This window comes from Simochromis diagramma, unplaced genomic scaffold, assembly GCF_900408965.1.
Source record: "Simochromis diagramma unplaced genomic scaffold, fSimDia1.1 OVJJ01000646.1, whole genome shotgun sequence".
NCBI lineage: Eukaryota > Metazoa > Chordata > Actinopteri > Cichliformes > Cichlidae > Simochromis > Simochromis diagramma.
Window position 1 is genome coordinate 2,641,956 of NW_024387279.1, and position 20,358 is coordinate 2,662,313.

The 20,358-nt window shown below is 42.0% G+C and overlaps 1 non-coding gene across 1 annotated transcript; it reads right to left on the reverse strand.

The window, feature by feature from the left end:
• Positions 1–17,831: 17,831 nt before the first annotated feature.
• Positions 17,832–17,903, reverse strand: trnaq-cug. The gene has a single exon. It is a non-coding gene; the product is annotated as a tRNA-Gln (tRNA).
• Between the last annotated feature and the right edge of the window lie 2,455 nt (positions 17,904–20,358).

A 20,358-nucleotide genomic window follows, 5' to 3' on the forward strand; every position in this document is an offset into this window, starting at 1 on the left:
CTGCTTGGTGTATGTCTCAATTGTGCTTTCACCTAATCTCACTGGTCTCGTGCTGCCAAAACAGCAAGTGTTGCTTTACTTACAGTAATTGTAGTTCCAAGTCAATCCCTCTCAATTTTCCCTGTTCTGTCTATGAGAGTGCAAGTATGTGCATGTTTGTTCGAAAGTGATTCAAATATAAAATACAGTGAGGTTTGACTGGGTAAATGCAGCTTATAGTAATTAGCACCCTCAGAGTAGAAGACGATATAGTCCATTTAGCAAGTTAGCATCGCAGTGTATTATGAGTGATAATTATTAGAAGTGACCAATTCCTGATGCATTCACATGTAACTTGAATTTTAACCCTCTGAAAAAACGTTAATAGATTTTAAAGCATGACCATTAGGGCAATACCCTTATTGCCAAGACTTGTGAGAACAGGGTTTAAAGGAATAGAAATTGGATATTGTGATGGCATGTGATTAGGGTTAAGGTCATTACTGATGATGACATCCACTTCAGAGGGTTAATATTCTAAAGGGCTCTAAGACGCCTTCTGGCTTGTCTTTTAACTAGTACAAGCCTGGATAGGTTCCAGCCCCACACAGGTTAGGAAGCGAAGTAAAATATATAGATGGATGTGACTTTAATTAAAACCAGGATTACAGTGACATACTTTTTTCACAGGGTAGCAGAATTATTACTTGGAGATAATTCATCTAAATTTCAGGAGCGAGGCCATACCTCCGTATATGCGAGAGGAGTATCTGTACAGATGGTCTGTACACCACATTTTACTTTGCACAAAAGTGTATTTGCTGTCTTGGGCTGAGCTTCTCATAGAAACTAAAGAACTTTGCTTTCAGTCTGTGCCACTTAAAAGACCTGTAATGCACAGGTAGATGCCCATATGGGTGATGGTTCCCAAGATCAAACATGACTTCAATCTACAGCTACACTCTACTGAATACAGCTGCGAGGCTAAATACTGTCAGCATGCAAGCATGAGATAAGATAAGAGAAGATAGAGCTTTATCGTCACTGTTACAAGAACAATGAAAGGCAGTTTGGCATCTCTCCACTAGCAGAATGCATATTTTTATATTAAAATTACTTTAAATTTAAAGATAAAAGATACACAGATGTATACAGTTGTATACAAGTTATATATGCTATAAGGTGCAATACAAGGAGCAAGTAATAAGTAATAAGCCACATGCTTACAATGTTAACATGCCAGTGTTTTGGTATTTATATCTTACCACAGCCATCTTGTTCTTTAGTTTATCGTGTTAGCATGCTAATATTTGCTAAGTAGTGCTAGACACAGAGTTTGTAGTTATGTGGTTAAAAGCAACAAATAAATGGAGATCAGGTCATATTTCAACCTGATGATGGCACTAGAGGAAAAGATTACAAAAGTACAAAAGTTTATTTATTTTATACTGAGGCTACATGATTTTCTGTAAAGCCTAACTTATATATATATATATATATATATATACTCTGAGATATTTAAATCAGGGTCAAAGTGCCAGAACATTTATCAGCATCAGGCAAAAGGCAGAGTACTTCCTGGACCGGTCACCATAAGAGCACCACATATCACAGAGGAGCACCCACCTTGGCAGTTTTGAACAAACAACCTTGTTTCTGTGAGGCAATATGTTTCCTAGATATTAAAAAGTGTTGTGGTTTTCAGAAAATACATTCAAGGGGACAACTCTTTTTAAAAAAATCAGAATCTTCTTCAATAACAAGGAAATAACAATGCAAATAGGCAAACTAAGTACAAAGGAATGTGCTGAGACAAAATTTCAAAACAAAGGCAAGTTTAAAAACAGGTTAGGGAACAAAAGGGGTCTGTCAAAGAACAGAGCACCGTAAAGAAAAAAACAAAATAACTGGCCAAGAGCATGTGGAAACAACCAGTATGTGCTGTAGAAGAGCAGGTATGAGAAAAAAAATACTATGCTGTAAGTATGTTCATATTGCTCTCATATGACAGGATAGCCTGAACGTCATCTAACAAACATTTTTAAGCCTGGCCAAAAAAAGTCTCTTACATTTAAATGTTCTAATTGTTGACTTTCATGTGCCACAGAACATATGTCAGGGCAGAGGTCAGAACAAACGGCATGTTCAAATCATTTATTCTTGTTAAGAATAAGAAACTTTATTAAACACTTTGTCAGCACTCTCCACAGTTGGTGTGCAGAAATTTGGTACACAAGCAACACATTTAGTTAGATCAATTGAATTAGAAGAAAGGGTAATAGATAATTTACTCCTTTCTTGGAACTCAAGCTCTATCTGATGCATTCTTGCAGTTTGGTCCACTTCATTGTTTCTGATCTTAAGTTGGAACTGGAACCTACTGGTTGTGAGCCTTTTTCTATCAGAGATTATGTTAACTCTCAAACACCAGTAAGGTACTTTACTGTAACTGGTGACCATCAAATTGTTGATACTGCAGGTATGTACCAAATATAAAGCGATCAACCTAAGACACAGCAGGGCACACACCATCATCACTCACAGAACAAGGTGTTTCAATAGTTTCTTCTGAACCAGAGTTGGACTGATGGCAAAGCAAAAACCACTGAACAATGTGCAATAATAACTCCACGCTTGTCATATAAATGACAAGTGAGAAATGTGCATATCCTAACTGTGCAAAATCTGCAATATCATTAGACTCGTGTGTATATAGTGCCACCCCTCTTGTAAGGGGGCGGGGGGGGGGGGGATTTATAATTAACAATTTGTATTAGCATTGTATTGTCTTGTTTATTGTTGTTGATTTTTCTAACATGCTTACTATGACTGAGAGAGCTCTCCAAAAGTATTCCGATGTGCCTTAACTGCTGGTTTTATGCACAAATGGCAAATATTGAACCTTGAATGATATGTGGCAGATAATGCTTGATTGACGAGGTCAAAACTAAGCTGTATCTACGGCCTAAACCCACTGCTGTAATCTTTTTTTCTTTTTTTTTCTTTTTTTTTTGCCTGTCCCATTTGGTTCTTTAGCTGTCAGAATTGTTGTCTGAAGACCAACAAGGATACCCAATGGATTTATTTTGCCAAATGGATCATCGTGGCATTGCCGTATTGGTCCATTTGATCGACCTTTGTTTTTATTATTTATTTTATTTTATTTTCAGTTGTTACAGACGGGACAGACATTAGTGAGGGAGGAAAGAGGAAGGAAAAGAAAAGAAAAACAGAAGGGGAGAGGGACAGCGAGAAAGGGGGGGAGAAAAAAAAATCTCCTGGATCACCTGTTGAGAGAAAAAGAATAGAAAACAAGCAAAAAAAACAGAGCAACATACTAAACACAACACCATCGCATTAATCTAGCTAAGTGTAAACAGCAGTAAATACTAAATATTCAATGTTGTTGTGCAGCACGCAGGACAGACAGCGCATAATGTGCTTTGAAGTAGCAGCCAAGAAAGGTGTAATTTAACTTTACGAACAGTGAACACCCGTGTGCATACCTGTGTGGATCAGCGCGCTTGTATTCAAATGGTTTCCACATGTAATGGTCTGCAAGAGGATGTAGAGAGCCACAGCCCCGTCCCCCAGGGCATGAAGCAGGCATGGAGGAGATCCAGGCCCCAGACATCCAGAGGCCTCAGAGTGCGAGAGCCCAAGGAGGACCACCGGAGGGGTATCCGTGCCACCCTCATGGGAAGGGCTGAGGATCCCCAGACGAGGGGTCACCCAGTAGCCACGGAGCAGAAGCTAGAGGGGGCTGCACCGGCTCTGCCGGCAGCCAGCTGTGCCAGAGTGAACCGAGCCACAGGCCCAGAGGCCGGAGGCCCGAGGGCCCCCCGCACCCCGGAGGAGGCCTGACCGAGCAACAGGCGCCGGCCCCTGCCAGGTAGCCACCGGGAGTGAGCTGGTACATACCTGAGCGCCCAGCCCCGGACACCAAGAACCACCAATGCACCGACCCCTGAGGGCATCAGTCACCGGCAGGGAGTGTGGTGAGGGGAGACAGGCCTTTGGAGGGCCTGGGAGTTCCCAGAGAGGTGGAGTCTAAGACCCGACCTGACATATAGACATGGACAAACAGGCACACACAGTCACAAACATGCATTCCCACCCTCATGCACACATATACAAATACTCAGCACTCACCCAACGTAGGGATAGACATACATGGACACTGTACACACAATCACACTCCCCAAACATACTTTATACCCCGGGTCCAGGTACCCTCACCCCCAGAGGGGGAAACAGAACCCAGACCCAAGAGATGTTACCCTTCACCCCGGGGTGGAGGCAAGCAGACCGTCCCAGGCTCCGCAGCAGCAGGGAGGCCAATCGGACAGCCAACATCTCCTCCCAGCCCCCCCGCCCCGATGGCTAGCAGAGAACGGGGGTGTGTGAAGACCCCATAACTCCCTCCTCCCGCTCATGTGTAGTGTTGCTGCGTGTTGTTCTAAAGTGCATTTAAAACACGGGAGAGCATGGTGCTGCTGCCAGAGAGCAGCAGGTGTTAGCACGGCCCCTCCCAAGAACCCTCAATGTCTACATGGATTTAAAATTGAGAGGTGGGCACCAGCGCCAGAAGTAGGTTTGAGCACACAGACTGTCCACTGGACGCCGTTAACGTACCCACCCTCAAGGCCTCTAGTGTGTTATGAGAGTGTGAGTAATGTGGATGTCTAAGTTGTGAGATAAAATTGAGGCACAGGTGGCCAGAAGGGGACAGAGGGGGGGGAATGTCTCCCCTGCACCCTGGTGACACACCCACACCCCAAGGCCCTACCTGTGTGGGTGAGTGTGGTGGAGCGGGAAGAGGGAGGTAGCCGGGGATGGGGAGGAAAAGGAGGGAGGGGAGGATGCCCCTCCCTAGGGCCAGCTCCCCCGCTGACCCCAGTAGGCACCCCCGTCCTCTGGTACCCACCAAGGCAAGGGAGCCCAGGCCCATCCAGACCGGGGCCTACGGTAGCACTGCCAAGCCCCACAGGACCCGGGGCAGCCCACCCTACCCCACCGCAGAGGAAACTGTACCCACCCCAACATTCAATCATCTCCCAGACTACACAAGACAACAGACACCCAGGTTAAGTTTATTCTCCACCTCTCCTATGTCTCTCCCCCTCCTGCAGAGTGGACTCCTGCAAGGATGGAACAACCTCCCCGCCAGTTGAAGAGCCCCCCAGTTAGGCCGATGCACAAGAGGCCCCCTGCGCCAGGGCTGAGCCCCCGTGCACCCACCCGCTCACAGCCTCGGTGACACACCGACGAGGACCGAAGCCCCCAAGGCCCAGCCAGAGCCCCAGCACGGAGGCGAAGCACCCCCGAACCCCAAACCCCCACGCCTGCCCCGGATCCACTCAGGGGCAGCCAGTCCCACTGCTGTAATCTGACATGTATCTTTCCACGAATGTAACTACTTGTCAACACAAACTTCAGTTCAATTTTCAATTTAATTATATTTATACAGCACCAAATCACAACAACAGTCGCCTCAAGGTGCTTTATATCGTAAGGTAGACCCTACAATAATACATACAGAGAAAAACCCAACAATCATATGAGTCCCTATGAGCAAGCACTTTGGCGACAGTGGGAAGGAAAAACTCCCTTTTAACAGGAAGAAACCTCCAGCAGAACCAGGCTGAGGAAGGGGCCACCTCTGATGGGTGGCAGTACCCAGCATGCATTGAGTAATACTGAATTTATAATGGGGATGTCATTGTACCAGTCCCAGTACAAGATAACATGGAGCTAGCATTAACTACAGTGAGTAGCTAACTAGTTAATAGAGAAGTAACATTACCTATTAGCTGCGTGTAACACGTAGTTACAGCTTTGATATTTTACTGTAAAGTTTTTTCTCTCTTTAGACTGACTATATTTTTAAATGAATACATAAAACCAGGTACTTACTGAGTAAACTGAGATAATCTAAAAATATCCAGTGATTTATCAATATGGTTGACATTGCCTCTACATTCGGGTGGTTATTTTTCCTTTTAAAAGGAAAAAGGATGATGACAAGATTATTTAAGTTTAAATTTTTGTCAAAATAATTCCAAGTGATTTTCCAACCTATTTCTAACTATATTCGTTTTCTTTATACGCATAAATTATTTCTATTTCCAAAGGAGTCCATTTAGACTGGAAAAAGAACTGTTGATCGAAGCAGGAGATGGATACACAAAGTTAGCACAGCATTTAAAAGACCCAAGAACAACTGCCAAGACACAAGAGAGCGATGAAGCTGTGAATTGTGGTCTCAAAGAGGACAATCACTAGATCTCTGCACAGGAATGACTGAGGTTTCAGACCAAGAAAAAAACTCCACTTCTGCAAAAGAACCACATTCGAACCAGACTGAAGTATGTAAAGATGACGTGAAGAAAGATTATTTATACTGGATGAACATCCTTTGGTCTGATGAGATACTGCATCTTAGAATTGCATCTCTTTAAAGAGATGCTGCTATTGTTTAAACAAAGTAGGGAGACGCGAACAACCCACAGAACAATGTCCACAGAGTGAAACCCACTGGTGAGAGTATTATGTTGTGGGGATGCTTGTGTTCCAGACCCAATGCTTGTGTCTGGAACTGGGAATATTGTCCAGGTAGAAGGAATCATGAAGAAAGAAGGATGTGTGAAGATTGTGAAAGAAAACTTCAAGCAGTCAGCAGCAAAACTGTGACTTTGTCCCCCAGCACAACAACGACCCAAAACATACATGCTCCTGGCGAAGAATGACCTCCAGAAGAAAAGGGGAGCATTAATGACAGGCCTACACAAAGCCCTGACTTGAATCCCACTAAAATTTGTAGGATAAACTGAAGACCAAGATTCATGCCAAAAGATCATCAAATCCTGACGAGTTTGGGAGATTTTCCAGCAAACGACTGCAGGCTGTTATCTATCAAAAGGGATACACAACTGACTATTAGCTGATAATTCTGACCTAGTTTTTCTTTTTTTGTGAAATAATGTTTCTGTGTGTAAATTAAAATAATGTAAGCATCCAAGATACAATTGGGACATTTGGAAAAGCTGTATTAAAAATCTCTTGCTCTGTTCAACAGAACTTGGAAACTGTTTTTTTAAATTGTTTTTTTAAATTGTTTTTTAATTGCGATTTTTACAGGGTGGCTGTAGAAATCAGTTTCTAAGTAACATTTCTATGTTGGACCATCTGTATGTATAACCAATGCATATTTCTCTTCGTAGCCAAAGAACAAGTACAGTTTTAATTCTTGACAGAATTTCAGTTTTTAGTTGAGTTTATCTGATAAAAAGGCTTGAAAACTTTTGAAAGGTTCACTAAGAAATGCTGTTACATTCATTCAGTGAAATATTTCAGTGCTTTGGCTGCTCGCATTAAACTTTTCCCTCTACTAGATAAATTGTCTTTATGAGCCTGCTGAAAAACAGCAGGGCCTTTGATTAAACATTGTAACTCAGCAGACAAAGTGAAATGGCTCATTGAGAACAATGTGAAGAAAGAAAAACAAGCCTGAAACACTGATTTGCACACAATCACTTTGGATGCTTAGAATCAAAACTGTAACAAGGATAAGCAGGGCTACAATCTGCAGAAATTTATGAAGATGGAACAACAGGGAGGAGGCGTATTTGTTTGTGTGTGGGAACCGTGTTTAAAGTCTCCTAGCTGAGCCGTGACGTACTGGCTGGGTAGAATCGGCCTCCTGGCAGCAGCCTGCCTGCATGCCTTGGTGGTGTGAAACAGCAATACAACAAAAAGCCCCTCAGTGGATGATAAACAGTCTGGCTAGTAAGCATTGTGCAAATCAACAGTGAAATCGGTCAACATACTGTGTGAAAATTTTGTGTGGATTGGATGTCTTGCTTGGGAGAGGAAACATTTCTGATTTGTATTATCTGATTTAGCCTGACTAGTGAATGAATTTGACAAAGTGAACAAAAGCATTTTAGCCTTCATTAGAATAGGTTTCATTCATTTTAACATCGGAATAGTTCTACATATAGACAAACCTGCTGCTGACTGTTAACAGCATGTCTCCAGGAAATGCTACTCTGTCAGTCTGTCACATCAACAATTATCAGACACATCGGTCAAGACAGAAATAGATTTCATTTCATTTTTTCTCTTTAATAGCGCCAACAATTTCACACATTCAAATGACTTAACAACTGTTGTGTGCCATGAACTTTGGTAGACACATCCATGTCATAATACACCCGATGCCATTTTTCAAATGTTTGACTTGTACTCATCTGACTGGACAGACAAAGCCCAAGTTGGGCAGTTTTATGTAGAAAGATTTTGCGAACCACAATAAGAAGATGGTGAGGGGCATCAGATGCTTATCCCTTGGTGGCCCATTCATTTCATGGGATCTGGCAATTGCCGGGTCACTGAATTGCATAAGCTTCTAACCCTCTGAAGCCTGAATCGTTATATATGGCACCCTTAGGCTAAGCCCATATTTTGGAGAAAACAAGGCATGCCAGTTAGGAGCACTACTTTACTTTGTACCCTGATTGCCTACAGTTGGGTAAGCATTTCCAGAAAAACAAAAATGATAAATTCTGATTGCCTAACATCAGAGTTAGGGTCATCACTGATGATGACTTAAACCTCAGAGGCTTATAATGCCTCATGTTTACTTGTAATTGATACTTGCAAGCTTTAAATACCTTTATATCGTTTTTTTTAATGTTATGTGCACAATTATTAGATCTTAGTGTAGACAAAATGCATGTGACATATAGCTCAATATTGTGCCTGATGGTGGCTTGGGAGTCAACTGATGGGAAATGGTGCTAACTCTCTACTAAGTCACGATACACAGGGGAAACAGGTCTTACGTTTCAGAATGGACTGCAAACAACATTCATAGCAAAAGAGGCTCTAGTCAGTTGTCTTGTTTAGAGAACACTATAGTGGGGCTGTGAGTCTTAAGCCAGGGGCGTTTCAGAACAAGCGGCGTGCACGTCATATCAAAAATGTAAAGGTAGATATTTTAACTGTGATTTCCAGAGAGCAGAAGAGACTGGTGGGGGGTAATATGGGCAAGATTGTTGCCACTTAGAGTGGAGACCTGGAGTGGGCCTTCTAACAGAATGTCAAGTTGTTTAGTTAGTTTTTTTTATGTCCAAAAAACTTTGTTCCTCCCTGGAATAATTTAAAGTTTGGTGAGACACGGAATCATTTTCACATCAAATCTTGGCTGAAACCATTAAATGAAATAAGAAGGTCTTTTGGTCACTGGGGGGCAGGATTCAATGAAATGTTCTTTCTCGCCACAGTATAAACATGTCCCAGTCACAGTTCTTCTGCTACTGTCCTCCAGAGATAGGTGAGACCTTAGAATTGCATCGGTTCAGCACCTAATTCATCATACTCGCTCTCTTTCCATGTTCAGTGAAAGTGGAAACTATCCACAAAGAAGCCTCACAGGAACTATAAGCTTAAGTGAGGCAGTCCTTATGAATGTGGTTGTCCATCCCAATACCCATAGAATCAAGTGAGTGAAGGTAATCAGGCAATACTTGAGCAGCTAATTCACTCCTCGTGTAATTATTTAATCAATGAGAAAAAGCCCAATGGGAAGCTTTGTCCTCCCAACTACTGTCCTCAGCCAAAATCCAAACAAATCAATGGAGTAACCCTCCACACTTCTTCCTGTCACAGACTAAATATTCTGGGAGCAGCAGCATCTGAACTTCAACCTTTATCAAATACACATTGAAATTTAATAATGAACTCAGGCAGTAAGAAATGCTAATGAAGCTCTTGCTTATACTAAGTCCATTTGAGTGTTCTGCCCCTTAATATATGAATAATAAATAACGTCGACAGAAGACGTCTCGTGTAGAGGCGAGATGACAGAGGACTCACTCATGTTCTCCCAGCAGAGCTCCATGAAAGGTAATGGCTCTCTGGATTAGGTACATGTCCGTCAAGTCCATAATCACCAGACCTGAACTCACACTCAGCACAGAAGCATCAAAGTTGAACAGGTTTAATGCAGACAGCAGAATGTTTGACTCAGACAATAACAACAGAGGGGAGCAGGTGGGAGGGCTGGCTGGGTTTTAGCTGAAGCTTGATCCATAGGAAGTCCAAAGGTACGCACGCGCACACACTTCACAATGACAGTGGGTTTGGCACAGAAAAGAAGTTTCTGTGCCAAACATGGAGCCGAACTCCACCCTACAGTAGACTCAGTGGTCTGGTAACAACTGAAAAATCTCGTCAGCCTTAAGAAGGCAGCAGGTGATGACTGCTTGCAAAACCAGTGAGTTAATCAGCAAACCATTTTCAGGTATGCTCGCCAGGAGGGCTGAAAGGCACAGAGGTGCACCCAACTCTGAAACCAAGTAACAGAGTAAAAATTACTCACACTGACTGGAGAAAGAGGGAGCACAAGCAGGATCGACAGACAGAAAAGGTCAGCACAGGTGGATGATAACTGACTTTGGTAGCTCCTATTATCACCTGTAGCTCAGTAGGTGGAGTAGGTCATCCACGAATCAGAGGGTTGGTGGTTTGATTCCTGGCTGTATGCCAGAGTATTCTTGGGAAAACAGTCCCAAGTTGCTCTCTGATATGAATATCAGAGTGTGACTGTTTGGTCAAAACCACTTAGGTGTAGAAAAACGTGCTTGTGACTGGGTGAATGAGGCATGGTGTATAAAAGCGCTTTGAGTGATTTACCAGTTACAACCCTCACACATGGTTATAAGCTTTGAGAATTCACTGAAAGTTATTTTGTGTGGTTTGGGCTCACCATTCATGGGGGCTTCACACTAGAACCCCTGATCCTTTGCAAGAGCCAGTTCAGGTGTCTGATAAGGATGCCCCTCCATCCCCACCTCCAGATCCCAAAGTAGATCCAGAATACTCTGGGGGGGATTATTTTCCAGGTACTAGACCCTGACATAACATTTCATTGTCAAATGCCACTGTTCTGACTTTCTCATCAGCCTACTGCAGTGTGCTGGTGGTGTTAAACTAAAATAGAAATGGTAGTAAACATTATACAGACCCTATGACTACTACACGCTGCCATTATGAGCATGTTATCATGCCCACATACAATATAGCTGCTTTTGATTGTTATAAACTTCAAAAGCATAAAGGCTGTCACACTGTACTTATAGTAGATTATAGTATCTTGATTACAAGGCATATGAAATACCTAAAAGCAGCAATGCAACATTCCTTTTCTCAGATTTTACTCAGAACTCTTTTCCTTGAGTGGTGCTTCTTATAAAATGCTACTTACAACTGTAATCTATTAAACGTCGCACAGCACTTAAAAAAAAAAAGTAATCTATTACTTTATCTGTTCAAAGTAGGGCTGTCAACGTTAATGCGTTAAAGTGGATTAATCCATCATCACGATTAATTTGATTAAAATCGAATTAATTTGAGTCATTCTGCAGAAGCGCAGAATGACTCAAAGTCCCTGAAATGTCTCTGTCAGCACATCTCGGGCAGTTTGTCCAAAGCTTGTCCATTCTGCGCTTCAGATTTGTTAAATGCATTAAAAATTTTTAATCATGATGAGGCGTTAACACGTTAACGTTGACAGCCCTAGTTCAAACGAATTTTTTAACGCTACTGATTACTTGTAGTATTATCCAACAACACACATATCTGTACTACAGTTTAATCCAGGGAATTCCCAGAAGGACCAGTCAAGACCTTTTCCCAATTCCCAGAAAATGTAATGACAGGAAACAGGAAAAAAAACCAACTTGGGTGCAACACATTCCAAAAATGTCTATTAATGAATACAAATCCTTGTGGCTAATTAGTAGAAACATTCTCCAACTTCCTAGAATGATCTTGAGGAACTATGTTTATATGGTAATGCCTCATTCAGCGCATCAGGCTGCCTGCATCATTACTGCAGTTAGCCTCATACAGGTAGCTAGGACAGGCTACAGGTAGCTAGGACAGGCTACAGGTAGCTAGGACAGGTTACAGGTAGCTAGCAGCCTATTTTGTCAATCAAGCTAACACAATGTCTGTTACCAGCTTTGGCTTGCAACACGGAGGACGGTGGTGCTAAATGCAGATTGTGTGACCAGGTAAGAAGATCTTCAGGAGTGTCAACAAGCAGACTGTGTGATATTTAGAGTCAACATTTCTGAGGAAAGGGCCATAGCATGGCGGGGCGTGGCCTGCGGTGCCGTGCAGGGAAGGCGGACGCACCTGCACGACATCTGCAATCACGCCCCGCCGACTTAAATATTGTAATGGGTGCTGTGTTTGTGGTGGTTGTGATAATGTTGAGCGGGCAGCGGGAGAGCTCTGTGAGCATTGTGAACAGCAACCGTGTGAGTCAATAAAGTATGCTGCAAAGCATGAACTTGCACCCGGGTCTGCCGTGGTCATTTACACAAAGGCTATAATTTATTGCTTTGTTATTACAGTAGATTGAATACTTTGTGTTCACAGCCTCACACCAGCAGAGAGGCGGGATGTGAAAGTAGCTCATATTTTACTAATACTATTGAACATAAATTCTGAGTTTTTTGGCCTTAATCATGACCCGAATAATTGACATGTCATGTTGTGAACACATGTCTAGATACTTCTCCTTGTTGTATTTAGTGTTACTTTAAAAGCCTAAGGCTAACCTGAAGTTTTTATTAGAAAGAAACATGTTTATTTGCTGGTATTCCTACAAAAACTGGCTTCAGTTCCTGGAATTAAAATGGGCTGATTTCAGGAAAAATATTTAACACTTCTTCTTTTGTCTGCTCCTTTTTCATTTCAAAGCTGCTCAAACTGTGTTGTCCCTCTGAAATATTAATTTCTAATCTTGTTTATCCTGCTAACTCCCAATGAAAACCTTAAAATGTTCAACTCTGCCACCACCAGCTCCTCCTCCTGTGTTTTTGTCAGTGCAACCATCTCCAAACTATACATCATAGCAGGTCTTGCTGCCATCTTGTAAAGCTTCCCTTTCACAAATCACCCCTGACACTCCTCTCCACCCACTCTACCCTGCCTGCACTCGCTTCTTCACCTCTCTTGTGGAGTGTACATTGATTCGGGTGGTTCATCCCATGTATTTAAAGTCATCTTACCTCCAATACCTCTGCTGTTTGCAGCTTTACTGGTACACCTGTCTCCCACACATTCACGCAGATGTATTCTGGCTTGCTTCTACTGAGTTTTGTCCCTTTTCTCTCCAGAGCCTAGCTGCACCTGTCCGGGCTCTCTTTCACCTGTGATCTCTCACTACAGCTCACAGTGTCATCTACAAATGTCAAAGTCCACAGAGACGTCATGAGTCAACCTATCAATTCACCACTGCAAACATGAAGTGTATCAGAGCTGATCTCTGATGTAATCCCACCCCCACCTTTGACTAATGTGTCACTTCTACTTCAGCAACTCGTTCCCATATCTTCATGTTGTGGCTCATCAGCTTTATCTCTGTAGTTACTCAGCTCTACACATCAACCTTGTTGTTGGAAATTGGTATAATACACTTTTTCGCCTTTTTCAGGCATCCTGTCACTCCCCAAGATTATGTTAAACAATCTGGTTAAAAAGGATATCTCCTACCTGCACTAGTATGTCATCTGAACTAACCCTTTCCACTCTAAATCCTCTTCTTAGCTTCTCTCACTTCGACTAACTATCCTCCATCCATCCTCCTCTCACTCTCATTTTCTAAATTCATTGGCTCTTCCATCTTCTCAACACACTGTCTTCACTAGTTAGTACAGAGGTTCCCAAAGGGGGGGATGAAAAGGAAAAAAAAAAACCCAGAATGCTTGGACACTGCTAGCATAATGGACAGCCTTTTGACAGGGCTCCCACACAAACGCAAAGCAGGAGATGAAGCATCGCTGAATATGTTTCCAAACCAAAGACTAGAAAATATGATGAAGCATATCTTTCCTCTGGCTTCACCTGGACAAGTGCCGATGTGGGTCTCTGCGACAGAATTTGTTTTCCCTGCGTCGGGAGCAGCGCTGGGCTCTCAAATCACAGACAAACAGGATCCCACATCTTTTATTTGTAGTTCACAAACACTTGTTGTAATGACTAACTACTCCTGACATTTTGGAGATGTTAGCTCTTTATACAGTAAAGTTACAGTGGGATACAAATAACATGAGGCTGATCCTGCCATAATTTGTTCCCCCTGTCCAAACCACGTACAAAGAGTATCCCACAGTTGTTTATGTTTTTAAACCCATTTTTGAAAAATGTATTGATAGCAATGTTGAATATTATTACACGGGAAAAAAACAACTACACTTAAATTAATACACCATGCGCACAGAAAAAAGGCACATACCTTTGACGTTGCGTGACAAACTCTGTATTACTCGTCCACACGTAAACGGCGTTTAAAATCACTGAAAAACTACGTTTTTGCCTTTACATGTGGACGAAAGACCCAAACGCATAGAAACAGCAGCGTTTTCAAAAATACCCGTGTAGGTGTGGACGTAGCGTAAAAGAATTAGTAGTTTATTTCATTGCTACCTGTAATTTATTGCAGTTTACTTTTATTTGTTTAATTGTTTACGAAATCTTTGAGGTGTGAAATAAACCACAATGGAGTTTGAATATAAAATATGGGTGTGTGTGGCTGGAGGATGTGTTTGTGCGGTGGGGGGGGGGTGAATGTGGAAAGCGTCCACATGACTGCGGCCGCAACACCAATCCGTCTGTCGATCTCCTGCTCCCTTCTCCCATCACTCGCAAACAAGACCCCGAGATACTTGAACTCCTCCACTTGGGGCAGGAACTGATACTTTTTAAAAATTAAGCTATAGTAAGAAATTGAGAAAGTAAACAGTAGCTCCTCGAAGGACAATCCTACTAACTATTTTCGTATAAAATAACATTGTTACATGACAATGCAATCTGAATTCTATTTCAGAAGAAGGTACTCCGTTTGAATCTTTTATGTAGGACAAAAGTAGTGAAAGTTCAATTTAAAAATGAACCAAAGGATCACAACTCAGTAATCACAATCATTTCTAATGTGAGATCCACTGGGTTTTTCAGGGTAGTGTTTAGTGTCTATGTGGATTTACACAATTCAACCAGATGTACCAGTCCAACACAGTGCTTTGCATTTGAATAACACAAAGTTAGCATAGCTTGGTTTGGTTTGCAGGATGTTTGCTTTGTACGTTGTTACTTCCCACCTCTGATCAGTGACAAGTTGGTGCTGTGTTCACGCTGATGGATTGTTGTTTCTGGTCTGAGCAGTTTTCATTCTTTATCCTTCATGGAATTAATCAGAAGTAATTTTAATTCTTGAAAGGTTTTAGGTCACCATACATTTTCTCTTTCCACATAAACTCAGTTTAAATGTCAGTATTGGTTGATTAGTAACTGCTATGTTGTTATTTAGAACAGTAGTGCAGGATGGTGACCATTTAACACATATTATATTGCTGTGGAGTTGCACCTGACACTGACTGTAACTAAAAGTACACCCAAACATTTTTAGTTCTCGGTAATGAAAATATTTCCATTTTTACTCACGCGATTTAAAAAAAAAAAAAGAACTTATCAGAATTTTTGACTTTCACTCCATCCCCTTGTATGTGTATCTGTGCTCATAAGACACAGCCATTAACAAGAATGTTACATGTGTGTTAAGGAGCTGGAGCACTTTTGTCACCATGCATGTGTCTGTGGGCTGATGATTGATGATGAGCATAGTGATAAAAGTAGTAATCACCCTGCCAGGGAACTGAAGGCACAGTGGCTGCTGTTTCTAAAAAGTGGTGCATTTTCATGTGTGTGGGTTCGCAAACAGATGACATTTGTGTGTATGTCTCATCAACACCCCCTCGCCCAACTGTCTGTCCATCAAGATGTTCCGTGGCACAAGTTTGTGCATGTGTGTGTATGGCCTTTGGATGGGCGCTTGTCGCCTGCTACTACAGTGTAGTGAGTGCGTGCGCGGCTTGCGTAAATGAGCTACCGAGCATGTGTGACATCTTAAATTAGACAACGTTCCTGGCCGCAAAACCATTCAACCCTGCCAAACACAACGCGGACAGCACCATTCATGTGTGGCAGACTATGATGATGAGACACACACAGTCTCTGTCTCTTTCTCTCTCTCTCACACACGCACACAAGCGGACATGGTGACTCATACATCTTAATTAGAAGCTAAGCAGCGTCGTGTTAGTATTAGCGAGGAGAGGCGAGCCTGTCACTGGAGGCAAATGAGAAGGGCCACGGTTATATGCACAGTCACATTAATGCATATGAAGTAAATGCATGGCCTAAAGTCCAATTAGTTTACTACCTGTGCAGTTGGCAGATTGTGTATGTGTGTGTCTATCTAGGACAACACACATATTGTACATAAATATCAGGTACACACACACTAGTATAAACTTTTGGAAAAAAATAAAATAGCAGTAGCAAAGAAGGGTAAAAGAAAAAGCTGGCTGCTGTTAGTGTATGTTCGTGTGTGAGCGTGGCCTCGACTTTGTAAAGCCAGCGCTCCTAACACGATCTGAAAACCCTACCAAGACCCTGTTGTTTGGCTTGATAGTGTCACCGGTCAGTGGCATTTGTCAGAGTTCAGGAAACACACAAATGCGTGTACATCCACGCTCACTCACACACACGCACAGACAGTGGCATTTGGCCAGAGTCGTGTTGTGGTTTCTGGGAGCAGTGGCGGTGATGGTAGGGGAGTTCACTGACGTTCCATGTTGCCACGGGGACGAACTGACCTTAAACAGCTCGTAGCGAGGGACATACGGGGGAGTTTCCAGTGACTGATCAGCTCACCTTAACATCAAATACACCACATAAACACACAAACGCACGCACACACACGTGCACACACACAATCATATACCACATTGTTGAGTGAGGTATAGTAATCAACAGCCCCCTTTCCAGGTATCTATCACACCTCATTAAAGCTGTCTTCTGTTCTCATATCCTCTTTGCTTATTCTCCATCTGACTCCATTCAGATTTATTCAAACTTGACTCTGTCATAGTTTTTATTCCTCATTTTATCCTTCTGCATTCCCCAACTCCTCCTTGTCTCTGCTTCAGGTTTGGTTTGGCCGGCTTGACATCCATCAGGTGTCCAGTTAACTGGTTTAGGCCTAGGTCTAGGTTCATTTTTACATCTACCCCTTTAATTAATTGACAGACCCAAATTGATATCTCATAGTAAAAAAAGAGTTATCTTATTGAAAATGTGCTTTTTTTTAGTATCCAGGTAAAACCTGACCCTATAGCTAAGTTATAGGGTTTTTTCCCAGTAACCTGTTGGGTGCTAAGGTGTTTAAAGCAGTGCCCAATAAGAAAGTGAAATACTTGTTGAACAATTTAATTGTTCAGTCGTGGGGAAAAAGTTCATCACATCATCAAACGGATAAAAATAGACTCTCAGTTTCCAGGTTAGGCACTAATGAGTAGAAACGACTGGTGGAACTTGTGTTATTTGAACCTCTGACATCTGCAGTTGTGTTCTCTTTGCTTTCATGGTGTCATCCTGCTGAGATCTAAAGGAGTCGCTAAGACATCCAGGAAAAAATGTTCTGAGTACCTGTGAGTTTGGCAAAGGATTTTAAATGGTCATAAATTATTTATGATGATTCCATCTACTGTCAAGGAAATCATCTCTTTTGTTTTTTGAAAAAATACTCAAAAGTTAATTTTTTTTTTTACCGGAGTTGAGGCTTTCTCACAACTTTCAGGATTCTGGTTGAGAGAAAATTTTTAATTTGAACTTTATTTTTCAACCCTTATAATCCCACACATGGGAAATGTTGTAGTCCTCTGCATTTAACCAGTTCACTCAAAGAAGCAGTGGGGAGCTACCCCTGTCCAAAATACAGGTTGCACTGAGATTTGAACTCAGATTTCTGGATTCAGAGTCCAGAGTGCTAACCATTACACCATGGAACCACCACTTTCAGTCTTGGCGTAGGGATACGATCGTGTATCGCATTTTTATTGACTACATTTGCAAACCAAGCATCCAGGATAGCTCATCTTTTTATTTGGCATTAGGTTTTAGAAAAACAAAACAAAACGTGGACTTGAGAAAAAAGAAAGTCCATGGTCTTGCTCAGATTTGCTCTTATAGATCTATTGACTTTCATGCTTCTTATCCCCTCCCTATTTGTTTCCTGTCTTTCTTCTCTCTGCGCAACTGGTCGCAGCAGATGGCCCCGCCCCTCCCTGAGGCTGGTTCTGCCGGAGGTTTCTTCCTGTTAAAAGGGAGTTTTTCCTTCTCACTGTCGCCCAAGTGCTTGCTTATATGATTGTTGCGTTTTTCCTCTGTATGTTTAATTGTAGGGTCTACCTTACAATGTAAAGCACCTTGAGGGGACTGTTGTTGTGATGTATAAATAAGTGGAATTGAATTGAATTTTAAAGATTAAGATCCTCGATTGTCATTAAGAATATGAACTGACTGCACTTTGACTAGCACAACTCCACCTTTACATAATCCCATCTATATATTGAGAACAAATATTCTTTAAAATAGATAATTCTGGTGATTAATAACCTAATAAAGTGGGCATTTGGCAGAACTGTCCTTAAGTGTAAGTTTATCAGTTTTTTGTTCAGAGCTGTATAAAAGCTAACTAAAACTAAACTAAACTCCATAGATGTTATTTTTCCCACATGATCAAGACTGAAGCCTGACACTGTGCACAACTTGAAAGTAGACGGGGGAGTGATAGACTGCTGAGCTGGAGTTCGATACCATCTAAAAAGTGCATGCAAAATGGCAAAGAGAGCTTTTCAGATTTTTGTCAGCAGCACTTCAACTTTATTTTTACGTGGACCTCCTACCTAGCATGAATGCACAGCCACTAGTTTTTCAAATGCAGTGTGGTTCAATCAGCTTTTACAGCCTGTGATTTGTCAATAGCTTTATGGTTGCTTTTTGTTTGTTTGTTTTATCATGGGTGACTTTACCTGGACCTTTTTCTATTAGAAGTACAATACTTTTAGAGAAAAACAAAGGTTTCTTTTGAGACTGTCGTTTTTTTTTTTCAACACTATTCATTTCTAACACCAAAATGTAGACCTTTTATTCAGGGGGCACACATACAAAACATGCTTTGATTTATTTAAGTATATGATAGATCCGTTATTTTTCAGTTCGGTTTGTTTGGTGAACAACTTAACTTACCCTCTATGGCCTCAAACTGCTGGTTTTGGCAGAACGAATATGGTTGTAAAATAAGGTCTTATTGCATGCTCAATCCCAGAAATCGCAGAAAGCTTTGTCTGTTCATCTGGCCAAAGTTTTTTCAGTGGGAGAAAAGTTTCACCTATTTCAAACCTTTCTCCCACTGAAAACGTAATGTCCAGATGAACCGCATCAGCTTTCTGAGATTGTAGGAATAAGCTTTCTCTGAAGGTTGTCCAGGTGCTGCCTTTAGGATGAGAAGCTCCTTAATGAAAAGTGGTCTGGGCATCTGGCCACGATGCCTCCGACATGCCTCTGAGGAAAAGTGTTCTGGACAAGTCTTACTAGAAAAAGACCCCAGGGCAGACCCAGAATATGCAGGAAGGATTATACTCTCAGCTTTTTTGGCAAATACCTGTGTTTCCCACCAAAGACAGCACTATATATTATATTAATAGACCACTTTGCTCTCACAGTACAGCCTTACTTTCAACTGTCAGGCCACTGTTTTGTGGAACCAGCTGCCAGTTTGGGTCATGTGACAGACACCCTATCTACTTTTAAGACTGGGCTTAACCTCTTAACAACCACCATGCCACTGGCAACCCATCTGTTAGAGTTTTTCCCCTAACGTCCACCCCTTTCCTTTTCCCAGGTTGGAATACTGTGTTTATAAGCTTTCAATTGAAAAACTGTCAAAAATAGCCAAATGTATGAGACTTTCTTTGAAATGTAGCATCTTCCGTTTAGCATGTGGCCATACAAAAACACAGCTCGAACCCTACACCCTTGCTGGTGATCTGGTAAAATGGAGAAGGGCTGGTGCTTTTGGATAAGGTTTAGAGTTAGGACTAGATCAGGTGACCCAAAACCATCCCTTATTTGTGTTGCTATATCAGCTGCCTGGATTATACGGACTGGACTTATATAGCACTTATCTACTGTCCTGCAGCACTCAAAGCACTTTATACAACATGCCTCATTCACCCATTCATACAAGCACTTTTTTCTATGCGTTTCTGTCTTTGTAATCCTGCCCTTGTACGTCACAGCAGACGGCTGCTCCTCTCTGATTCTGGTTCTGTGGGAGGTCTTTTCCTGTTGAAAGTGAGTTCTTCCTTCCCACAGCCACCACATGTTTTCTCATAGATGACTGGGGCTTGTAGGACCTTAGCTTACAATTAAAAGGTCTTTGAGACAACTGCTGTGGTGAAT